The following is a 27,382-nucleotide window of genomic DNA, read 5'->3' as shown; positions in this document are numbered from 1 at the left end:
AAAAGTCAGACAACATAATCCAAACAGCACACTCAACTGAGACGTGAACTGTTGTATTTTTAGCACACATAGCCATGGTTCAAATCCTGGGAGTGGTAGTAGGCTGTATGCAGAATCATATCCCGCAACTGTACAGATATGTCCAGAATGTCCAGTAAATTGGCCCATATCTGCTGCCTGTCACCCTGTCAAATCAGTGGGATGATCCCAGACGTTTAGGCAGCAAATAAAACAGGGTTTATTGCATCAAGCTTTCGAGTTGAAACTCTTTTTCAAGAAAATGAGTTTCAACTTGAAAGCTTGATGTAATAAACCCTTTTTATATGGATGGTCATCCTTTGCCTTTTGTTACTGGATTTAATTTCGTGTTGGTTCACCAATATGTCTAGCTATTCTACACCTGTTTCTTGGACTTTGTTAGGCAGCAAATAAGAAATACAACTGATTGTCAGACATCTACAAGAACCTGTCACTCTAGCAACTCCACAAAATGTTATGAGAGTAATAAGCCAAGTATGTTCCATCTACACCCCCATGTTGTCAAGCTGTGACTAGAGTGTGTACAGTAACAGAGTGAGATGTATGTGCATAATACTAATGTGGAATCTGGTAATATGTGTGGCAACATTCAGGTAGTACTAACAAACATTGCCCCCACAGGTCTGTATGATACGAAAACTGTGCCTAGAAATAAAAGATTGATATCGTGTACTGCTACTATTTACTCTGGTATTGTATGGCATTGTTAGCGTTGCAGTTGCTCTGAATGATAAGGTATTACTCATCACTGTGACCCACACTGTGCTACATAATAAAACTGTCTAGGAAATCCTGTATAACTGTGTAGTAATTACAAGTTCAGATTGTAAAACCACAGGAGACTTATAGATATAAATCAGAGAAGAAATACACAGCAATATCTATATAGCACACTCAACTGTGATGGACACAGTTTTATTTTTAGCAGACACAGCCATGGTTCGAATCCTGCGAGTGGTAGTAAGTGGTATGCAGAATCATACCCCACACATGTACAGAATTGTCCAGAATGTCCAGTAAATTGGCCCATATCTGCTGGCTGTTACCCTGTCCCCCTGGCATATCAGTGTGCTAATCTTCGACATGTAGGCAACATTTCATGTCATATAACTGACTGTCAGGCCTGTACATATTTGGAAAATGTCAATGAAAACAAACCTATCATTGCACAAATCACCAAAGGTTTAAGAGGGAAATAGTCAAAATATGTCCCGGTTCACCTGCATGTTGTCAAGACATGCCCAGAGTGTGTGCAATAAGAGATGGACAGGTATGTGCATAACATCAACCTGGAATCTGGGAATATGTGTAGAAACAGTAGTGTTAACATACAATACCTCCACAGGTACACCAGGTAAGAGGTGTATACTGCTGGTAAAATTCAGTTCATGTATATAATTGTATACATCTATACCACTGTCCAAAGTAAGGCCATAGGGTAGTGTACTAAATCCTGAAGGTACAGATCACAGCACTGACTAGGAAAGTAATGAGAACTACAGGAATATACTAGTTGTTAATTGACATCTCCCCCCCCCACCATATCTGCAACAATAAACTAAATACACAACTCAATCGGTATGTACTCCATTAAATCTATTGTTGTGACATATGTCCTACTGCTTGATAAATAGTTAAATTTGTTCCTATGCATGTGCCATGTTAAAATACTGCCACATTGGTGGCATGCTGCCATCAATGTACCTGCATGCTGTTGTAAAGGCCACTGTGGTTCCATGTATCTAGGACTTTTGATCGAAAGATTAAAAGCCCAAATCCATTACCACTGAACACATTTTAACGAAAGTGCTTTCATCGAAAAAGCGCTACCGTTAAAGTATGTTAAAAAAAACCCCACAAATTCTACTTGAATGTAGGGGTGCAAGCCCCCCTGTGCCCCCCACAACCCCCCAACTTTAATATTTTCACTCCGAGGTCGCACTACAGTGGGGAAAAGGGAATTTTACCTTACCGTACCCCAGTACGACCGGAACAAGCATACTTACATGAAAGTGCTGCTTTGGCGAACAGCACTTTCACACAAACATGCTCACCAATTTGGGATTCGGTGAAAGATGCAGTCGAGCATCTGTATGGATCCCAGCTCCATATATGCATGTGCTCTGTTTGCTATGCAACTGTTCCATATCTGGTTTTTCAAGTTAATGGGAATATCTATGCATGCTGTTATACCTAATCCTGGAGTGTGTTGATTATTACTAACCCACATATGTTGTAAATTTGAACACCATAGCACGTTTGGGAAGGCCGGTCCTAGCGGACCCACCTGTCCCACCTCATCTGGCCATGGCACTATGCACCAGCATGTCTGGGGTCCACTCTGGGACCTCCTGGTCCTGCACCACCTTTGGGTGGAACCGCCTCAGGGGATGGGGCTCACCTCCACCTGGGAGTGGATGCGGACAGGACACTGTCACCCATTGCCAGGTCCAGGGTGTGCTGCATAGTGAGCTCTGCCAGGAGTTTGGAGATCTGCTATGGCAGCTTGAGGGCCGCGTTCCTCAACTAGAGGGTCAGCCCAGGACTCCTACTCAGCCCCCACCATAGCCCTCTACCACAGCCACCTTCGGGGCTGTGAAGGTGCAGTGGTGACTGCCCATGGGTGGGGACCTCAGTCCCACTGTATCCACTATGGGGCTCATGGGCTTCTGATTTCCAAACACCCCTCCACATCAAGGTATTTATCCCCCATGTGTCATATACCTCCCCTGTATGCTGTCTTGTGTTTCTTGTCTGTTATCCTACCCAACCTATCTCCCCAAATATACCTACTATCCCTCCCCAACATCCCACTTTCACCTGAAAAAAAAGGGCAATCGGTTCGCAAAAAAAATCTCGCCTCATACATAGCTGTCCATTTTGCACACATGTCCACTGGATACATGTAATCTGGCCTAATTGGCTTCACAACATATGGTGGTCCTCACTCCTCTCTCAGGGATTTGAGTGTCCAAATCTATCTCCAAATTCAGTGTATATGCACAGCTGCTGCTGTAGAAGAAATGAGCAGCTATGGAACTTCCCTAAACCCGTCCTGCATATTCTTAGCTATTTTCCCTACCACCTTTCACTCTTTGTGCCCCTTTTTCAACACTATCGGGTTTAAGCCTGTTTGCGCGGGGGTAAGCAATGCCTATACAGGTTAAGCAATTGAGAAGCTGCATCAGTATACGAAAGTGTAACCAGATGTTAGCAGTGCTTACCTACATGCAAACCCTCTTAAAACTGCTTAAAAGTGCCTTAATCACTGCCCATATCTACTATATATATATATATATATATATATATATATATATATATATATATATATATATATATATATATATATCAGTGCAGGGATCCTAAGGATGCTACGAATGTCTGTATCTGCACACAGTCAGGTTCAGGAACTGTGGCAGATGTAACCCTGACTCCACAGCAATAGTGACGGCAGTGTGTGAACTCCAAGGGATGTGCACATGAGTTGACCTTGCAGACAGCAGTGTGTGAACTCCAAGGGATGTGCACATGAGTTGACCTTGCAATCATGCAGGGTTGGGGGACATGTGTAGGACAGACTGACCATATACTGGCAAATGCAGATGGCCCATGCTTGTATACCCCTGCCCAGAATAGTGACTGCTGTAGTACACATAACAGTAGGTGCAACAAACCGTCACGATAAGGGCGTCCACACATATCCACCCACAAAGTGTATGCATCACGGTCAGCATCAGCACACCTAACACATTTGTTAGACACTGCATTTGAATGTACAGGACATATGTCACATATCAGGCTCATGTAATGTTAACATATGCAGTGATGTGGTCCCATGGCATATCAAGGAAGAGTGCATCATATCAATAAGGGTGTGTACACTCCCCATTGCCATGGTAAGATTTGATGATCGTCACTGTAATAGTATTGTATTGGTCATACATGCACAGCTGATGTTAAGATCTGTAAATCAGACATCAGGCATTCACAAATGACATATGTCCACATATCATCCCAGGTATGTGTCGGACAAACGCATAGGGGCTGTGAGCATTATAGCAGACATGACTGACACATTAATACACATTCAGCAATGGTGTGTACACCTGTGAGGTATGGTGCACAGTACATGGCAGGGTGCAGAACAGGTGCAAAGCAATAATGTATACATGGGTGCAGTGTTTTCAAGGGGAAGGGGCATCACCTACTAACACAGCCCATGCATCCCACACATGTATACTGTTGCTAGCATGGATTGACTGTAGCTGCACTGCATGCTGTTGAGTACCATATGTTATGCATGTTGACAGATGGGGGTCTGTGTGTACTATCTTTGTGCAACCTCACCTGTAGGTAGGTGTGTGTGTGTGTGGGAGGGGGGTTATTTTGTCTGTAAGTGCAATCTGGTGGAGTGGAGGGGGGTTGATGCATGTAGCGTGTGTGTGTGTGTGTGTGTGTGTGTGTGTGTGTGTGTGTGTGTGTGTGTGTGTGTGTGTGTGTGTGTGTGTGTGTGTGTCCATGTATGCACATGTGTGATTGTGGGGTTGTTCATACGTCAGTACTTCCCTTTGGAATCGTGCAGTACATGGACATGAACTGACACATGAGACACCAAGAACACTTGTCTGATATGTAATCACAGGACAGCTGATAGTATAATAAGGTTTGTAGCATGGAACATGCATTGGAGTGAAACTCGACACCAGGTTTACCATTAAAACTGCAGTAAGCAGAAAGGAACGACTACTCACGTATGCAGTACTACAGATGCATTGGGGAATTACTAGACAGCACCATGGAGTGTATCCATATATTACTGTTGTCAACATAATAAGTTGATTGAGCAACAGATCTTGCATCTACTGAGCAATAGTTACATATGACACTGTTGTGCGTGACATTATGCAGTTAACGTAGTAGCCCCTAAGAAATGGGGGCCATGCTCATGATGCCCTGACATACTCAGGGTGAACACTGGATGACAGCAGTGAGGCCTTGTAAAAACTACTCCAATCAAATCAAGGAGGTAATGGAGTAACAGGTCTTGTATTGTGATCACTTGTCTAGGCATTTAGAAGAATGATATGTTAATTATGTGAATAACAATGGGAATGTCTGTAAACTCAGGGACAGGTAGGTATTATGGTGGAATTAGTGTGTGTGTGTGTGTGTGTGTGTGTGTGTGTGTGTGTGTGTGTGTGTGTGTGTGTGTGTGTGTGTGTGTGTGTGTGTGTGTGTGTGTGTGTGTGTGTGTGTGTGTGTGTGTGTGTGTGTGTGTGTGTGTGTGTGTGTGTATATATACTGTTATGCAATGCCGTACAGGACTTCTCGTTTTCCCCTCACAGGTGGCGAGGTGGGTCAGGGTTCCTCCTACATGCAATCTGATGTTGGTGTCCATACAGACACTGAAAATGATGATAGACTGTTGTGATACAGGCAGTGTTGTCAGAAACTGAAACTGCACCAGTTTGCCACCCCCCTGTTATCCACCCTAATGCCGCACACAGTCACAGTGCCTATAGATACCCCATCACCAGTGGCCATAGCAGAGGGACAGTTGGTGGTTGGTAGCAGTGCACAGGAGAGAGTGTGGTATCTATGCCTAATGTGTCTGGACACAGCAGGCATAGCCAGATGTCCAGCAAGGCACCACATAGGCAGATGTACCAGGGTGCTCATGGGAGGGCCGCTGGTCATCATGCCCCTGGCAGAAGTGCCACAACTCGTACCACCAGGCACATGTTTCAGGCTGTCATGGGGGTGCAGGCCCTTATGGAACTGTACACCAGACAGGGTCTGAGGCTGCAGAGGCCTGCTCTCTCATCTGTAAGTGACAACTTCCATGAACTTGCAGGTGCCCCGTGATTATACTGAGGTCATGGATAGACGGTTGGGTGAGATGGTGGCCCTCATTGACTGTGGCATGCCCATGCTAGAACATGCAGGAGTGGTCCGACAGTCGCATGGACATAGGCCAGCAACACCAACAGCTGGTAGTTAACGTGGACATGCAAGGACACCAAGCCACTCCCGTAGTGGCAGTACCGACCCCAGCACTGCAGGGGAGCTATCCACACCACACCACAGCAGGCCAGTCCTAGGAGGGACCTGGTTCCAGCAGACATATGTCATCATCAGGGGAGAGTAGCACATCGAGGCCTGTACCTGGACATACCCATATAGCCCCTGGCAGGCATAGTCTGCGTGCCCATGGCCGGAAGCTGTGAACTACACACCCTGCCAGATATGGTCTGCAGCTGTCCAAGAAACACCTGTATAGGGCAGCCACATGGCAGAACTGTGTGCATGCATACCCACACACTATACAAACACACCTAACGCAACCCCATACCTACACACACATCACCACACCCATCTCAGTTAATTACACCCCTCACCCACACACATGGTGTCAAACGTAAGGCCCACCCTTGGTCTCTGGCACACCAACAACACATCCTGTGCATATGCTGATACCTGTGCCACATCCCTGTCATCCATAACATCGATGCAGGGACAGGCTAATACGGTTCTGATGCACACGGTGACTGTACTACAGTGCACCAATGTACTGCTGTGTAACATGTTGTCAGTTAACAGTTAACAGTTAACATGTTTAATGCTTACAAGTCAGGTAGTGTAGCTGTCCAGTCATGATTCATTATAGCGGCTAGTAACAGTGAGTGATTGTGGTCTCCATAATGTTATCCATTTGTGTTGTAGGTGTACATTTGTCAGCAGGAGGATGGTCTCCAGTCATATCTCACAAGGGGTATGGCACTGTGGTGACACCATGGCTGTGACATATCCTGAGTACAGTTGAACACATATCACAGGTCTGTATAACAGTTACTGCCTGTGCCACATGGAGAGGTGACCCCCTGGGACATGTATGATCAGCAACCTGAAGTAGATCCCTCCACATACATGCACACACTTACTTGGCCTACCTAAGTATGTAGTGCTACTAATGTGTGTGGCTTTCATTGCACACATCACACAGTGATTACGATAAAGTGTGTTCCCGGTTGCATGCTACATGCAGAGCATCCCCAGGCATGTACTGTATGGTAATGGGGGATGTAATGGTTGTATATGGACAATACATAGTGTGACATACCATCATATACACATTAACAAACACAAATAACTGGCATACACACATGCGAGAAACCCAGGCCTATCAGTGCTAACTAACTTGTCAGTGTGTCCAATGTGTTACAGGTAGGCTTCACACAGCACATGCATAACTGGACTGGATTATGTTATCAGTTACCTGTATGGTTGATGGTGACAGTGGTGACCATACAGTGGTACACGGGACATATAGTAATGACAGTGTACACAGCACCCACACTCCACTGTGGATATTGTACTCACTGGAACCCATGATGACACTCTGACATACCCACCATCAAACATTGACCAGGACTACGAGACAACCCATTGTCCATCCCAACAGTGGTACTATGGGGATATGCATCTAATGCACATGCCACATGCATAGTAGGGTGATGCATTCTCATGCCTCTCCTATGGGCAGCAACATCAGTATCCCTAATACTGTGTGGCAATACATTTTGTAATATGAGTATGTGGCATTGGAATACTGTACCCTACAGATATACATACATACACACACTTGCCAGAACTCAGTGGGTATCCCATGCCTAATGGGTATCCCATGCCTATCAACCCATTAGTACAACAGTGTTGTGCTGGTACTGCAAGGCTCAGTTAGCCTTTAGGCAGAGGAGCGTAACAGGGTACATGTAATGTCCGGTACAGCAGCAGCCACATCTAACTATGTCAATGGGTGTTGCGGTGGGTATGAAGGCCCTCATGGTATTCCCAACTACAGGTGTACTAACACAGATACTGATATCCGCAGTAATGCACACGTACACATTTGTCAGTACTGGGGTGCATTGCTGCAGGTGGTCATATGTGCATACCTGGCTATTGTCCATGGTGAGATGGGAAGAAGTGTAGGGGATGGGTGCACAGTGGTATCATATACTTATATATATATATATATATATATATATATATATATATATATATATATATATATATATATATATTTATATATATATATATATATATATATATATATATATATATATATCCATATATGTATGTAGATATGTGTATGCCTATATATCTGTATAAATATATGGATTTATACATATACATACATATATATATATATATATATATATATATATATATATATATATATATATATATATATATATATACACATATAGGTTTACCATATGTCCAGAACATGGAGTAGAGTCCTACCTCAGCAACAATAGTCTCAACCTTTTACTGCAAGGGGATGTCATGTATTTATTGCAGGTATATATCTAGACTGTTGCTGCTGTAACAGGGGTTGTCTTAACACACATGTTGTGTGTGGGAGGTCACATATGCTATTGACAGGTACACCATCAGTTACTGACAGACATCCTAAGGACATCATAGTACAGTACCACTGATAGCACAGTAATGATCCTGTGGACTACAGCAGAGATATGACCAATATATGTGGACAGTCTGGCACTCTCTGCTCAGTCCAGAGGTATACACAGATCCCCTTCGTGTGAGACATGTGGACAAAGCCGGACAATGTGGATGTTAACAGCCACGTACATGGGTATATCACGTAAATACTGGACTACATATGCCCACGCAGTTTATGTATTCACACATGCCTATCGGTCCTGACATATAACTAGTGCTGCAGAGGTCACATGGCCACATACTACCCAGTGGTTAGTGACATACATCTGCACAAAATCCCACTGCTTTGTCAGAAATACACAACAGTTATGGTGGCCTGCCAGCAGTACATCTTGCAAATATCTGGAGATAATATCACACTGTAATTACACTAAGCTGCTAGGTGTCTAACAAAGCACTGAGCGAACTACAGACAGACTGCCACAACACTGGCCTATATTTTGTATGGGGGAATACACACGTACCTGAAATATAGCAGGCTCTACAGGCATGTCACAGCACAGAGTAACAGACACCTGTGAGAAAGTGCATACCCACAACCAATGTGAACACAGCCACATATGGAACGCAAGCTTAATATGACACTATATGGACTGCCTGATAATCACCGTCCTATGTGCCACTCACACACTACCCTGCATAAACTGAGTCATGACACAGTGTGGTCCAATGCCTGTCTGTGGTATGGGACACGTGTGTTTGGCCCTACAAACATGTGAGCCAATAGGGTACCATACACTGGAGCAGCATGTAACATCAGATAGAACAAGACCAAGAAAGTACAGTTGTCTACACTTACCATAAATGTAGATGTTCGAGTGTATTCACTGTTGCAGTCATCACATATGGGTTATCTGCCTGCAGGTAGCCCTCAGCTGCCTGAACACCAGAGTCTTCGGATTTCTGTGTAGGATGCTGTCGCTTCTTCCTTGATGTCAGGTCATCAGGGGTATAAAACATGCAACCAACGCCATTACATCAGTTTTTCTTGCCCCAGAAGTCAGGTGCCCACACAATAGGAAGCAATTAAATGGTATGGGAATCCCCCTCAAAAAGCAAATACACAAGAAAAAATAGGTATACCAACCTAAAGGAGAGGTAGAGCCAAGAGAAGTCAGGGGGCTGGTGGGAGGGTAACCAGGACTGCAACAGTGAATACACTCGAACATCTACATTTATGATGAATGTACGCAACTGCACTATGTTCTTCATGTTTCACTGCTGCAGTCATCACATTTTGGTTGATTACCAAAGCCAAATTTGAGGTAAATTTGGCCTCCAAGACCAAGGACAACCACAAGATATACTGTAGCTTTATCTGTAACCTGAAAGACAATACACAAATGTGTGCAGAGCTCATTGTTAATGCAGCCACATATACAGAGCCAGAAGATATAAAAAACTATTGGCAGACAAATTCAGGTCTAATTTTGGCCCTCTCTCCTCCTAAAAAATATCAAATATAACCGTCCTGCTATCACTAGGAACAGGTCTTCAATGTCTGCTGTAAGGCCAAGAACAATGCATTCATGGGCCCAGGCATGAAACGATGTATCAGGCCCTCTGGATTGCTATTTAAAATGTAGCCACCAAAAAGGCTTCATGCCTAATGAATGCTGAGTAGCAATAGTCATCCCTCTGTCCAAAGGTGGGCCAACTAAAGACCCTGTAAACTATAGCCCCAGAATCTCACTAGTCTCATATGCAAATCCATGGAAAAAATTATCATGGAAATGATCAATAATGACACAGGAAACCTCCAGACACTAGACCTAATGCAGGTGGGTTTCATCTAGTGCAGCTCTTGCTTACACAACCTGTTGGACTTCCTTGAGAAGGTCACCAAAACAATGGATGTGGGCAAAATGTTTCACACTGCCTACCTTGACCTGGCCAAGGCATTTGACACAATACCCCACTCAAGCACTGGTTGACAAACTCAAGATGTTAGGTGTAAACCTTTATGTTATCTAGTGGATACCCAGCTGGATCACAAGAAGACCATTTTGAAGCACCTACATGCATGTGTGTATGTGTATTTTACATATGACATACACATGTGCACACACACACACACACACACACACACACACACACACACACACACACACACACACACATGCATATATGCAATACATATATATATATATATATATATATATATATATATATATATATATATATATATAGGTTCATAGGTTCATAGGTTCATAGGTTCATACTAGGCTATCTGCCCTAGGGCATTTAAAAGCCTAGCCAGAGTGTGTGTGGCTTTCACCACCCCTTAGGATGAGAATACTATACCCATTAGTTTGCTGTGCCTCTGTCCAGCAGTGATACAGAGATGATTCCCGGGGTAAACCTACGATCTCCCATCCACTCGTCAAGATTTCTCTTGAACAGAGTCAGTGAGGGGCTCTGCCTCACATGGACTGGGATTCTGTTCCATAGTGTAGGGAGTCTATGGGTGATGAATCTGTCCCTCCAGCACGTCCTATTTATATCCGTGTTGAGGTTTAAGTCTCTTGCTCTCGTGGCTCTGGTGGATTTGGATTTTTTGAGGTGGAGCATGTCCATTAATTCCAGGTTGGACATGGCCTTGTATGTTAGGCACAAATCACCTCTGAGCAGATGGTATGCGACTGAATAGAGCTGGAGTTTCTTCAGTCGGGCATCGTATGACATATGTTTGAGCCCCTTTATCCTTTTGGTGAGGAACTTTTGGGGTCTTTCCAACTGCTGCAGGTGTCGGGTAAGGTACATTCCGAATGGGGCGTTGTACTCAATCATTGGTCTGATAAGTGAAGAGTACAGGGGTACAATGACCTCTCCTGATCTGGATGTGAATCCCTTCATGATCAGGTGGGCAATGTAGAAGGTCTTCCTAACCACTTTGGCAATGTGAGTGTCAAAAGAGAGGTTACTGTCAACTTGGGTCCCCAGGTCCCTGATAACTTCTTCCGTGTTTAATGGATTACCACCTATGTGGTAATTAGGGTTACCTTGTTTTTCCCAAAGGGTATGACTATACATTTTTGGCATTTAGCTTAAGGCCATGGCTCTGGCACCAGTTATCCATTTCTATGAGACCTTTCTGGAGGATGTCTGTGTCTGATGGAGTGTCAGTTATGGTGCCCAGTTTGCAGTCATCTGCAAATTTTGTCAGCCACAACCCCCTATGTTTGCCTGCACTTCAGAAAAATAAATGCCGAACAAGAGGGGGCCCAGGACTGAGCCCTGTGGGACACCGCTCGTGACCGGCTTAGAGTCTGACATGGCACCAGCAACTCTAACCCTGTGTGTTCTGTCCTTGAGCCAGTTTGCAACCCATCTTGTGACATATGGGTTTACATCTAAGCTGGTGAGCTTTTCTATGATGCCCGAGTGGGGTATTGTGTCGAACGCTTTTGCTAGGTCAAGGTAGGCTGTGTGAACTGCCTTACCCTCATCAATGGCCTTAATGACTGTTTCAAAAAAGTCGACCAAGTTCAAGAGGCAGGATCTGCCCTTGACAAAGCCAAATTGGGTAGGATCCAGTGTCTGTAGGTCCCCAATGTCTTTATTTATGAGTTCCATTATGATCCTCTCCATAGCTTTGCAGACAAGGCTCATCAAGCTTATGGGGCGGTAATTTCCAGGGTCCGTAGAAGCACCACCTTTGTGGAGTGGGACCACAGTTGCCGTACGCCATTCTTTGGGTACATATCCTGTAGTAAGGCTAAGATTAAACAGCAGCCTTTTGTGTGGGTTTAGTTCCTCATTGAGTTCGTGTAGCTGCTGGTTATTAACTACTTCATACCGCTCAACTATCCCTTATATATATATCTATCTATATATATATATATATATATATATATATATATATATATATATATATATATATATATATCCAGGAAGCCTTATCTATATCCATCAGGGCAATACCCTTCTTCCAGTCCTTCTAAACTATTCAGAAGTGTCTCGGTTTTTGCCCAACCTCAGGATAATGATATTCCTAAATATGAACAACTTCCTAATCATACCTTACACTTCCTGGCTCACCCTTTTCACTCACTTCCTACTTTGTCTAGATAAAAATGGACAACTACCCAGTTAGACTTTCCCGGTAGTCAGACGTCAGTAAACAAATATCATAGTTGGCCTTGTCCTTACAAATGTTTCCCCTGCCTACACCCACTAATATAATAAAATATATTATACCATGATCCCCCCAAAACGTGCACGCTGATTGGCCAGCGTGCCCGTTGTAAATCGAGTTATACTAATGGAAAAAGGTCCGTCGCCGGACTTTTTCCATTAGTATAACTCGATTTTAACATCTCGCTATGTTAAATGGGTTTAACATAGCGATACAGCTTTAAAATAAGCAACGGACATCTCCGTTATTTTAAAGCTGTCTCGCTATGTTAAACCCATTTAACATAGCGAGACAGTTTGTGTTAACGGAAAGCAAGATCTCCGCTGCTTTTTAGTGTCACTATGTTAAATGAGTTTAACATAGCGAGACAGTTTAAAATAAGCAACGGAGATGTCCGTTTATTTTAAACTGTCTCGCTATGTTAAACTCATTTAACATAGCGAACAAAAAGCAACGGAGATCTTGCTTTCTCCGTTTTTGCTCACAGCTCTGATGTACTGCGCAGGTGTGCAGTACATCAGAACTGCTGCGGATGCCAGACATCTGCGGAAGGGCAGTAAACAGGCATTATACTATGCCATTATTTAAGAAAAGTAATAGTTTCTTTTCTTAAATAATGTCATGGTATAATAGCAATAACCCACGCCTGGGTGTGGGTAATGCTAAATTTACCCACGGTTGGCTTTGTTTGGTCCCGAGGGCGACCACGCCAACCGTGGTTAAATTTAGCATTACCTACACCCAGGCGTGGGTTATTGCTATAATATAATATAATATAATATAATATAATATAATGTAATATAATATATAACTTGTGATTGCAACAGCTGCACAACTGAAAACAAAAAAAAAACACCCAGATAATGAAATCTGTGGACATAACTGGCCACCCACACTACAAGAAAAATCATCAGACTGAAAAAATATGAAAGCAATATTATTGGTTATTAACTACTTCATACCGCTCAACTATCCATTATTTTGCCTCACATTAGTACCCTTCTCCTTATAAAAATGTTTTGATTTTCTGGTAACTCACTGAAGATTACAGTCTGTAATGTCAAGCATTACAGTTTCGTACTTAGTCTTTAGGAAATCCATGTTCAAAACCCAGCTTTTCTCCTACCTTCTTGAGTTAGGGTAATATTTAAAAATTATACCTGATTTTGGACCTGTAAAGACTCTGGTGGTCATTAGTCAAGTATAAACCTATGAACCTACTAGTTATGCACCAAACGTGGCACAACTATGCACTGAATGCATCATTCAAACTTATTTCTTCTTACAACATATACTTCTAATTCAAGATTTGACATAAATAATGAAAGACAATTTAAATGACCTCATCCATAAAAACGTACAACTAACCTGTAGCATCCTTCACCAGGCTTATAAGCATGTACCAGAATGTTTGACTGGAGCCATCCATGTTCTTGCTTCCACGGTCCACCACCGTACACACGTTAAATTATATCTATGCCTAGATATGATGGTTATATAACAGTCAATTAAATCAAATAATGACTTGACATGGAACCTGTGTCTCTGCTTTTTTATTTATTTTATAAAATAAATGAAACTACAATTTCACATGGAATATGTGCGTCTGTTTACTTATTTATGTATGTACAAAGTTATACTGACTAGTTCTAATTAGAAACAAAAAAAAATTGTCTAGTGTGAATATACATGCAAAAAAAAGCCACTGGACAGGATTCACGAAGCCTCCATGTAAGAGTTATAACTCATACACGGAAGCTGCAGTTAAATGGAGTGATGTCAGCATGCTCTGCATACTCATGAGAGTATGCTGAATCACACCTAAGGCTAACACGGTCCGTGTAAGACAGTAGGGGGCGTGTCCGTAGGCCGAGCCCTGTAAGCGGACACGCCCCCAGAAGAGTAAAAGTGCCCAAAGTAAACACCCATGACAGAGTCCATGGAAATGTGAATAAACACAACACAACACAACACATGCCCCCACAGACTACGAACATAAAATGTACAAATGAACATTTCATAATTTTTTTTTAAATTGTAAAGATGTTTAACCGTGAGTGCACTCGTTTGCACGGGTGTGCCCGTAGCGCAGCCACAGTTAGCAGTCAGTGGGAAAGCATATAAGAACTAAATATGCAAAGTAAGCCAAAAAGCAATAGTGTAGCAGTAGAGATGTTGGCTGAAGAGCAGGCATTCACGGTTCGAGCCCCCCACAGCACCAATATTTATTTTTAGCAAAATAAGCACGAAACAAGTCCCTGACAAACATGTACACATAAAATCACATTTTATGTAAAATGTAATGAAATAGCCCACTTATATTGAAGAAATGTGAGGTAACAAAACAATAAAAAATGCCAGATGTGCCCATAGCTGAGCTACAGTTTAACAGAGTGAGTGCATCTGCCCGTAGGTGAGCAGTGGTTTAACAGGTGCAAAATGAGTGCCTGTAGATGAGCAGTGGTTTAACACGCTGAAACTATGTGCCCCTAGCTGAGCTGAGCGTAATATGCGTGCTGATAGCCAAATGAGGCTTAAAGCAGCATACCCCGTTTGCGAGCAGCTGCGCACCGCGCAAACAAGCTAACCGACGGGCAACGTTGAGCAAGCCGTATCAAAACTGCCTTTACACAGACACACCCCTCAGCTTGTCTAGACAGTCATAAAAAATAAAAAGTAGTGGCCAGGTTCAAACCCAGGATACTATACACCATAGTCAAGGTACTGAACCACTAAGCCATGACAGCAGTACCTATAAATGCAATAATAGCAAATATATAGGAATGAATACAAACTGGAGCATGACAATGCAGGTTTAGTGAAGTTGATACAATTCCAAAATGGCCAATCACAGATATGTGCGGGAAAAACGGACTATATAATCCCCATAGGTGGGAATACACAGCATAAATGATTGTAGAACTGACTTGCAGCCAGAATGACAGGAGTAGGTGAGGGTAGTTGCTTTCGAGCACAGAGGTGGGGCATTGAGGAGTCCAGGTACATGGTCTGGCTCCTAGTCCACAATCATGAGGCCCAACTCATGCAGGGCCAGGTCCTGTGGGGAGCATATAGGGCTGAGGCGTGGGACCGGATGGCTCATGATCTCACCAGTGCCACATGGATTCCAAGGATTGGTGAGCAGGTCCGTCACCACCATGCGGACCTGAAGAGATGCAAGCAGGACCAATTGAACCTTTGGATCCAGGAGGCCCGGCAAATGCCCAATGCCCCACTACTGAGTAAGTTACATTTAAGTATGTATGTAAGAAATTAAACTAGCTGATATTATGGAGATGTGTATTCCAATATTACTTCATTTATATTACAGCTGCAAGTGTCCGTTCTGCGAACCGCAGAGCCTATGGCGATAGGCTGGTGCGGTTGTGCCACCAGGCAGGTCAGTAATCCACTACCAGTAACTGTAAAGAAATATAAAAGTGTGACAGTTAGCAAAAGAGTGCATTGTAGTCACTAAGTAATAAAATGTGCAAGTAACAGTATAAAAGTGTTTGCAAGTATTGCTTGATTACAAAAGTGTGTTGCAGTCTGTAATCCAAACAAAAAAATGAAAATGTCTGACATAAATTCTGAAATAAAGATGCCCCACCTGTAAGAAAATAGTACACAACCTGCAGCAGGCTGAAAAGTACAGCTGCAGAAGATGATGAAATCACGTGTGAAATATATCCCTGTTGAAATACTGAAACATGACAGAAGTGAGACTGCTGGAAAGGATTGTAATAACTACAGGTAAAACATGTCAATAAAGCCTAGAAGTAAGTACCATCCTGAATAGTAAAATGAAAACAAGTGAGAGAGTGTGAGACAGTGTCATGAATCCAGCAATACAGTAGTAATAACCCCTGAATAAAGTATACTGCAGTCAGTACAGAATGAAATGCATGTGAGAATCAAAACCAAACAGCGAAATCTGTTCAAAGTGTTGCTGCATCTGGAATGTGTATCCCAAAATCTGGATATGTTGCTCTCAGTCTGCAATATGCAGATAGTATGATTGTCTGATATACCAAACATCCACACCTGTCTATAGCTATATAAAGCAAATGTAGCAGGATGATGTAGCTGAACAAAGCTAGATATGAATGTGTATGAAGAACAATAAAATGTATATTGATGTTGCAGTAACAGTCCTATCACCAAGTTGAAGTAGTTATCATATAGGAAACTGTAGTTAGAACAGTAGTGTGTATATATGTGCAGCTATTAGAAATGTACAGCATATGTATTGGTATTCAAAGGTGTTAATATTATTTTCTTCACCCCACCCTATAACCACATATAACCCAATCCAGCAATACAGTAGTAATAACCCTGAATAAAGTATACTGCAGTCAAGACAGAATGAAATGCATGTGAGAATCAAAACCAAACAGCGAAATCTGTTCAAAGTGTTGCTGCATCTGGAATGTGTATCCCAAAATCTGGATATGTTGCTCTCAGTCTGCAATATGCAGATAGTATGATTGTCTGATATACCAAACATCCACACCTGTCTATAGCTATATAAAGCAAATGTAGCAGGATGATGTAGCTGAACAAAGCTAGATATGAATGTGTATGAAGAACAATAAAATGCATATTGATGTTGCAGTAACAGTCCTATCACCAAGTTGAAGTAGTTATCATATAGGAAACTGTAGTTAGAACAGTAGTGTGTATATATGTGCAGCTATTAGAAATGTACAGCATATGTATTGGTATTCGAAGGTGTTAATATTATTTTCTTCACCCCACCCTATAACCACATATAACCCATTCCACGTGAAAATGGTATGTGCAATCACAATTAACACCCCTGGACATTTGTCCTGTTGGGTCATATATATTTGCATGTCCATTGATGCATCTGCCCTGTTCATACATCCAAACCTGATGGCCTGTTGCCATCAATCAACCCTGCATGTTGTTGGACTGTGTATTGCTGTTCAAATTATGCATGTGTTATGCTCACTTTTCAATGGTGTGAATATCTGGGTGTTTGGTTAATGGGAATACTAATGCATGCTGTTACAACTAACTGTGAATGGTATTATATGTCACTAACCCAAACTGTCATGACATAATGCAAAACATAGGATGACAGGGAAGGCGGGTTCCAGCGGACCCACCTCTCCCACCTCAGCTGGTGAGTGCACCTGGCACTAGTGCTTAGTCTGGACCCTCCTCCGGTGGCCCTGTGCCACCTGTGGGTGGAAGCACTGCAGGGGATGGGGCTCATCCCCCCTCTGCAAGTGTGGCTGGAGGAGAACCACTACTCACCCTCTGTAGCATCCGGACTGTGGTGCGTAGGGAGATCCGGGACTCTGTTCTCGAGCCCCTACGCCAGCTTGAGGCACAGGTGGCACAACTTATGGGCATGTCTGTTGCCCGGCCTACACAGCCCCCAGCACAGCCCCGTCCTGGGCAGTGAAGGAATTTTGGCAACTGCCTATGGGTGGGGATATCAGTTCCACTATTGCCATCTGTGGGCTCATGGGCTCTGGATATCCAAACCTCCATCCCTGTCAATTGTGTAACCCCCCCACACGTGTCATACACAACCCCTGTATGCGTCTTGTTTGTCTTGTCTGTTTACCTACCCAACCTACCTCCCCAGCCATACTGACTTCCTTCACCTGACATACCACTCTCACCTGAAAAAAAAAAGAAAAAAAAAAGGGCACTCTGTACCCACAAAAAAATTACGCCCCATACAAAGCTGCCCATTCTGCACACATGTCTGCTGGACATGGAAACTATCAATTACAATTGGCTGTACAACAAGTATTATTGTTGTCCTGGCACCTCTCTTAGGGGTGGAAGGTTTCAAATGTCACACCAAATTACATACATATGCACAGCTGTTGCTGATGAAGAAATGGGCAGATATGGGCCTTACCTACATCCCTCCTGCAAATCCCAAGCTTGTTTCCCTACTGTCTTACCCTCTTTGTGACCCCTTTTTCACCACTTTCCTGTCTCCCCATTTTCATTTCTTTCAAAGAAAATAGCGTAGGTGTGCGCCAGAGTAAGCACTGTTAAGTGGTTGTAAGCGGGTGTACGCGTGTGTGCGTGGAGCTAAACGCCAGTGTGCATGCGTGAGCTCCGTGCAAACCAGCGTTAACCTGGTTACAACTGCTTAAAAGTGCCTTAGTCACTCTGATTGACAGGTCCTGTAGTCAGCTCAAAAGCAAAATAAAATCCCACTATCAGTCCTGAACCCAGGACCTTGGAAACAGTAGTCTGTAAGACCTACCACTAAGCCATGACTCCTATACAAGAACATTGTGCTAAAATAAATATAACATGTAATAGTAGGGATGAATGTAAAGGGAATATAGGATGTGTAGTACACAAAGCATGTCATTTAGAATTACTGTCAAAACTAATGGATTCCCATAATAGTAGTGTGTGAAGAGAAACAGCCATGCTAGTTGGTGGCTTGTAGGTAATAATGTCAGTTAATGTACATATATAAATGTATGTATATTTACATATATATATATATAGATATATATATATATATAGCTGTAGGTGTCATTGTGCATACACACTTACTACAGGGAACAGGAGAGAGGAATGGAGAAATGTGAATCTACAACACAGCCTGAATCATGAGAGAGATACTAACCTTTACACTCACAGAACAGTGTCCACAGCATACCAGCATGGTCCCTGCCCTTACAATCTGAAAGGGCAACGCCTATCTCACATACCCTTTTATAGCACTGTCCTGAAATTACAGTGAGAACTGCAATCAGTACACAACTGGCTGCATGCAATTAGCAAATGCTGGCTTACAATTGGTGCAGAGGCCATCAGATGGACCTATGCAGATACCTACAAAAGCATCCTGTACTAACACTCCACACATGCAATACGTTCATTGCACTGTCTGGAAGCAGACAGAGGGAGAGAGAGACAGACAGAGACAGAGAGAAAAAAAAAAACACACGCTACACACTGTGAATCTAAGCTGTCAGCAGTGACAGTAGCAGCAGGAAGCAGAAGCAGTGGTAATGCAACCAGCTACGACAAACACAGGTAATGCAAAGTAGCAGGTTAATAGTCTGCATACTGTGAACCCTCCAAATGTGTCATAGGTCTGTATCTATAGGTATGTCCATGTGATATGTTGTGTGTACGTAGTTCCACCAAAAGGGGATGACTATACATTACATGCCAATCAGTGTTAGGCCATGATCCTGGCAGCAGTTGTCTGTGCGTTGCCCTCAGCAATGGCTGTAGTGACTGTTTTGAAAGGTCAGCCAGGTTCAAAAGGCAGGATCAGCCCATCACAAAGGCAAACTGGCTGGGAACAAGTGTCTGCAGGTACCCGATATCACTGCATATGCATCCCACACTGAATAATTCCATAGCTTAGCAGACCAGGCCGGTTATGTATATGATGTGGTAGTTCCCAGGGTCAGTAGAGGTGCCTCCTTAGTGGTGTGGGACCACTGTTGCTGTATGCCAGTGTCCAGGTACATATCTTGTAGTACAGCCAAGATTAATTATCAGTCTTATATGCGGTTGTATGTCCTCTTGGAGTGCATGTAGCACACATCCAGGGATACCATCAGGTCACAGTGATGCTGTGTGTTCTGCTTTGCTGAGGGCGGCCCTCACCTGGACATGTGAGATGATAGGGAGGTTACATACAGCTGTGATAAGTATTTCAACTGGTGGGGGAGAAGGAGGGGGGATACGTGCACTGAACCTGTCTGCAAGAATGTTGCCAATATCTGTGTGTTTGGTGAATGTTAAGTAGGTGTGTATTAACGCAGAGCATATCTGAGGCATTTGGTACATATGTGTAACATAACTGAAGAAGGCCTTGTGGTTATCCATAGTGTTTGTGGCCATTTTCCTCCCAGAGTAGGCCGTGGCCGTTGTTATGAGAGACCGTAGCGTAGTACCAGTGCTGACCACAGATGCCTTCCCTTAATGTGAATCTGCTCTGTCCTGCAGTACCCTCCTGCTATTGTTATACAATCTGCCTCTGTCTGGGGTCCACCGGACAGGATGCCTAACCTTTGTGCATAGGGTCTGGGTTAGAAATGTATGTGCAACTTCCATGCAATCTGTGGGATGTCCATGGTAAGCATTTGCAAAGGGGTCAGCAGTGTGGGTTGTGGCTTCCACTGGCCCAGTGTGCTGCATGGATACCATCTCAGTCCTAACAAGTGAATAACTGTCTAATCACATACATATCAAAGTAGTCTACTGTGCTGGTGGTGGTGGGATATGTATATCCAGGCCGAGTAACTTCTGTCCACATCACACTAGTGGATGGCGTCCCACATACAGTACCTTGGGATGAACCCCCAGAGTGAGGTTGTGCATTGGACCTGTCAGTGTGTGCTGACCGATGGGGCATGCTACTATGTTGTGTGGAATGTGGCAGGTATTGTTGCACAGGTGTTGGCTGAGCACTGATATCTGGCCATGTACTTGTGTATCCACCATGAGACACACACATGCAACATATGGGAGTAGTAGTATATCACTACACATGAGTATCATGTATAGTATGTGTGCCATATATTGCTGACATAGTCTGCTGATATCCTGTTTGTGTTCTCTTCCAGGGAGATGGCACATCAGCGTAATCCCACCTACTCTGCAGCGGAAGATGAGGAGATACACCAGAGCCTGGTGCGGGAGTATGACATACTGTTTTCCCGCACCAGTCAGAATCAGCAGGAGAGGGCTGCACTGTGGCAAGACCTTGTCCGTAGGGTAAATGACATTGGCACACATAATAGGACATATGAGCAGGTACGACATCACTGCAGTGATTTAATCAGAAATGTCAGTCAGCGTGCGTCGGATATCCACAGGCAACAGGTTGCCACAGGAGGTGGGGTGGCCACACATCCCCCCCTCACCAGACTGGAGGGGCTACTCCTAAGTGTTTTGGCTCCAGCCCGAGAACAGCAACAGCAATACACTTACATCATGATGGAGGCTGGATCCACACAGCAGCACGACATGGAGCATGCAGGTATGCCATATGTACACTTGACTGTTCTGTACACTGTTAGTTTATGTATGTGTAAGGTGTGTCCGTGGTATGTAGCTGTCATCATAGTATGTAATTGTGCATGTGTGATATTGGCAATATCAGCAGCTGACGTGTGAAAGGCAACTGGTGTACTACTGCACTGTATCATATGCAGTATCAATGGCACAGTTGTGCCCACTGACATTAATCTCATCATTTCTGCAGGTCACTCCGGGGTTACAGCAAGGGAAGCCATCCATGCTGGTGAGTGTGTTTAACAATACCTATAATAGTCCTAATAGTGCTAGTAACACTAGTGTAACTCAGTAGTGCTCTGTGTGTATACTGCGGGGTGTGCATGTGTGCAGGTGTGCCTGTGCCCATGTGTGCATGTGTGCATGTGTGCAGGTGTGCCTGTGTCCACGTGTGCATGTGTGCATGTGTGCCTGTGTCCACATGTGCATGTGTGCATGTGTGCCTGTGTCCACGTGTGCATGTGTGAATGTGTACACATGACCACGTGTGCATGTGTGCATGTGTCCACGTGTGCATGTGTGCATGTGCCCATGTGTGCATGTGTCCACGTGTGCATGTGTGCATGTGTGCATGTGTGCATGTGTCCACGTGTGCATGTGTCCACGTGTTTATGTCTGCATGTGTGCCTGTGTCCATGTGTGCATGTGTGCATGTGTCCATGTGTCCATGTGTGCATGTGTGCATAAGTGAATCACTGGTAACAATGTGTGGACACTGTAAACTGTGTTTCCTGTCTTCCTCCCACAGGTTCTGGTGCTGCTTTGGTGTCCTGCAGCAGGGAGCCTGAATCTGGTGCCACAGGTACTGGTAATGATGATATCTGTGTAATGGTACAGGAAGGTGTGTCAGGGTCTGCCATTGGTCAGCCAATTGACAGTACACAGCTGTCAACCCCATCATTGCGCACAGTCATCCTGCTAGTACATCCTTTGTCACCATTGTCCCTAGGTGATGGACAGGATACAGTGGGCATTGACCAGGGTAATGTGGTATCTGTGGCACATGCTTCCCCACACAGCAGCCATGGGCAGAGTCCTGCGATGGTACCACACAGACAGTTGCCCATGGGTTCTCATGAGAACATCCGTGGGTGTACTGCCTCTGGCAGATGTGCCCAAAGAGGTCTGTCAACCTCAGCTATGTTTCGGGCGGTCATGCAGGCACAGTCGCGTATGGAAAGGTACACCAGACAGGGTCTGAGGGAGCTGAGAGCATGTCGCACAGCCATGACTGACAGTATGCGTGACATAGCGGATGCTATCCGTAATTTCACCGATGTCATAGACAGACGTTGTGGGGACATATTACAGCAGTTCCACAACCAAATGTCCATGAGCCAGGGCAATGGTGGGCAGTTGCGGCGTCTACGTGGCCATATGCCAGCAACAGCAGCAGCTGGCAGTCAGCGCAGATGACAACAGGCCCGTGCATGCCCCCATAGTGCCAGCAGCAGCCCCAGCAATGCTGTGTCTGTGCTGTCATCAGAACGCCCCAGGAGACCATGTGCACATGGCTCTGGACAGTCCCAACAGGGACCTGTGTCCAGTCAACACACTCTCGCTTCTGATGACAGTACCCAGTCTGGCTTAGTACTGGATACGGTCCATAGCACCCCTGCCAGGCACAGGTACCATGTCCATGCCCACAGACACTGATCTGTATGACCTGCCAGGTGCAGTCTGTGGCTGTCCACAAACCCCTGTATATGGCAGCCATGAGGTGGAACTGTGTGCGTGCATACACACATGTGAAATGTTAACACCTAGGGCGACCACATACACACACACACTGCACCAACAGTGCCCCACCCTGTACTGCTGCCCCTCACCAACACACATACACACACATGTCAATTGGTGGTATCAGTGGCAGACTCAGGCATACCTAATTCACACCCTGTGCATATGATGACACTGTGCCACCTCCTACAATCTCCAACATCATTGCGGGAACAGGTAAACACATTGCTGATGCACAGGGTGACTACATAGAAGTGTATTAGTAGTATCATGTTGGTAACAGTACAGTGTGCTGATATGACTGTGTGTATAGCCCAGCATGCCTGATGCAGTAACCGTATGAATGTCCTGAATTGTTATCTGCACCCATAGTACGTACCAAAGTGTAACAGCTGCACATAATTGCATGCCGGTGGTAAGGATGTCAACAGATAGCCGCATACATGGGTAGCACAGGGGGGAAGCTAACACAAGTAGTGATATGCAATGGTGGACATGTACAGTAATGGTGTCAAGTTGCCCACAACGACTATGCAATGTGGATGTTTGCGCATGTTGATATGTGTGCAGTACCAATGTAATCCAAATATCAATTAACTATGACATAATATCAGTTCTACCATGGGCATCTGCGCTGTGTATTCCTGGGCACATGTTGATAGTGCCTACATATTTGCATTGTTACTTACTGTTAGTGTTACCCCTTCTTTGTTGTACAATGAACTACTTCCAGCCCTGCTTACTGTAGCTTTGTTTGCATGCATGTTCGCTTGGGGTTCCCTGGAACACTGCTTACACCTGCAATGCAGAGTTACACTGCTTCTGTGGACTCCTAGTGACATCTGCATAGCATACGATACGTATGTCAAGTTTACACATGACAGAACGTCACTGTCCGTCCTGTTCGCATGTACGTTGCCTGTGACACATTGCACATGTCTTACCTGGCATTTACCCACGTGTGCAGTCATATATGCCAGTGCTATGAAACAGTAGCAGTACACCCACACATACACACCTTCAGTATGTTGTTCCCCATTGGCCTATGTGTTGGTACTCACCATGGCAATCACACTACTAGGGTAGCATGTGCAAAGGTAACCTGTGAATCACCTCTATGGTCCAGTTGTGGTTTATGTGAGTCATGTGGCAAGGTCACAGCTGCCACATGTATGCAGTCAGCCATCACCCTTGGCCAGGAACGTACACACATGTGTGGGATGCCACCATATAGCCAATCTGGGGACTTAGCTCTCTGAACCCAGTAATGCCATACCCTGTCAGATGGCATGTCATATTACAGTGACTACAATACAAGTCAGACATAGACACGCACTGACAGCATGCTGAACACACTGGGGCATACGTGGGGACTCAGAATAGCATCCTGCCTGAGCATCACACACCTCCGCAGCTGGCACACAGGCATATGTTCCGTTGGAACAGAGCACATGCCACACATGGCACACACATCCCATGTGCCACACACTCACAGCCTGTAGGGCTACACAACACACCTGCTACAGATGTGTCAGGTTCCTGTCTTGGGTGCTGCACTGGGGTCCCGCTCAACAGGCTGTATCTGGTGAAGGTCACAGTGATATGCCTCAGGGGCACTATGGTCCACCACAGAACACATGCGTACAGGTCAGTCAGAGGCATGGACACATATGACTCACTCATTGACCATGCCACTATGGATGACCTGAGACATACCTCCCTGGACTACATGATAGGGAACATAGAATGGATCTCTCAGCATGTGGCACGGGCCAGTATGAGCCTGATCTTGGTTGCCAACATACCCTCACCAGGTATGCTACCACTATATGTAGGAAGGGTGTTGTATGTCTACATTCTGCTCAGTCTCCAATGTCATTCATAGGATATCCGCTGGCTGTCAACGTGTGCTTACATGCTAGGGAAACCACAATGATGTGCAAGGGTCAGCTTGCACGTGACACTCATGGCCCGATGTATATTGGCGAAGCTCCTTGATACACACATACTGCCTTATGCTGCAGGACACGGATTACATAGCCACCTCCACTGGTATCACACAGGTTAGGACACTAACAGTGCTGCTACACAACACCAGCAGTGTACACAACAAGATGCATGCACTGGACACTGTCCTCAGCACAGTGAACTGCAATGTCTGTGCAGTACCAGAGTCCTGATTCATGGCTCACAGGTGTAACCCATCACTGACAGGTTATGCCTCATACCATGCCTGTCGTCCCCTACACATGTAACATACATGGACAGGTGGGTGGTATCCCAAGGCACCACAGATACACACACCTCCAGGTTGTTGGCAAAGTACAAAGCATCAGGGCCTAATCATGTGCAGCTAACAGTGTGTCGGACTGCCATCTGGTTCATAGCCTGGCACACACAACCCTCCCATACACAGGAAAACCACCTATCCTCCATTACAACACTGGCAATATGACAGTCTCAAGAACTGTCTTTATATGGCTGGACTGCATCCAGCCAAACATTGTGCGTGAGCATTACTGTAGCTACAACACACTAGTTGAAGGGTTCACAGCATGTGGTCACTGAATTGCAGTGGAATGACATGTTACCACTCCCACAACAGGTGGGAACATGCAGCACCTGTACATTGACTACATGTAGACTATATGGCCCAGACCAGATGTGTATCCCCTGCTCTAGGTATTTTACCATATACACCCACACTGTATAGACACATACCGCGTGCGGCCCCTGCACAGTATGACACAGTCATATTGGTATACATTGCAAATACCATTTATCCACTCGAGGCATGTGTCAGACATGGTAACTACTGCAGGTCACAGGTATTTATGTGTATGTGTCACACACATATATCATGTGTGCAATGCCATTGCTGGTTTAGGCAATGGCATGCATTGTTATGCACAAAGACCCACACAAGGTCATAATGTGTGACACAACCACACGTGGCAGTTGTGGGTTACCAAAACATACCTATCTGTACTCTGACAATGGTAATACACCCAGTAGCAGAGCGCACTATTGGCATTACTGGCCAACTAGCCCTGTTTGGCTGTGCTGATAGTGTGGTGACATCCCCTGTGTTTACTGGGGGAATATGCAGCATCTGGCGTATTGTAGTATTTGCCAAAAGGATGTGTTCTCTCACACTTGCATTTACATACACCCTACTACCCCCACACACACTTGCAAGATTCATACCCCTATCTAACTAAGTCACGACACGTGAGAGAGACGCATTAGCAAAGCGCACTATTCGGATTATTAGATGGTTCCTCTTCTCTGGCTATACTTATAGGGTGCTGACATCATCAGTATTTTGAAAGGGTAATGTGCATCAGGTAGTGTGATCTCCTGATTGCCAAAATTAACATGTTTTTCATACAGAAATGCACACACACAAACTCCCCACATCCAAACACACTTGCAGGTTTCAAACCCCTACCTAAATATGTTATGGCACTGGAGAGTGACGCTGTAGCAGGTTGCGCTATTCTGATTACTGGCAGATGTTTCTTCTCCAGCTGTATGTATAGGGTGCTGTCATCATCACTGTTTGGAAAGGGTAATGTGCATCAGGTAGTGTGATCTCCTGATTGCCAGAACTAACATGTTTTTTATACAGAAATGCACACACACAAACTCCCCACATCCAAACACACTTGCAGGTTTCAAACCCCTACCTAAATATGTTATTGCACTTGAGAGTGATGCTGTAGCAGGTTGCGCTATTCTGATTACTGGCAGATGTTTCTTCTCCAGCTGTATGTATAGGGTGCTGTCATCATCACTGTTTGGAAAGGGTAATGTGCATCATGTAGTGTGATCTCCTTATTTCAAAAAAGCACATGTTTTTCATACAGAATTGCACACACACAGAGTCCC

The sequence above is a fragment of the Protopterus annectens genome, chromosome 6.part0 (genome assembly GCF_019279795.1).
Source record: "Protopterus annectens isolate FY-2018-M chromosome 6.part0, PAN1.0, whole genome shotgun sequence".
In the NCBI taxonomy this organism is placed as follows: Eukaryota; Metazoa; Chordata; order Ceratodontiformes; family Protopteridae; genus Protopterus; species Protopterus annectens.
This window is presented reverse-complemented; position numbering follows the sequence as displayed.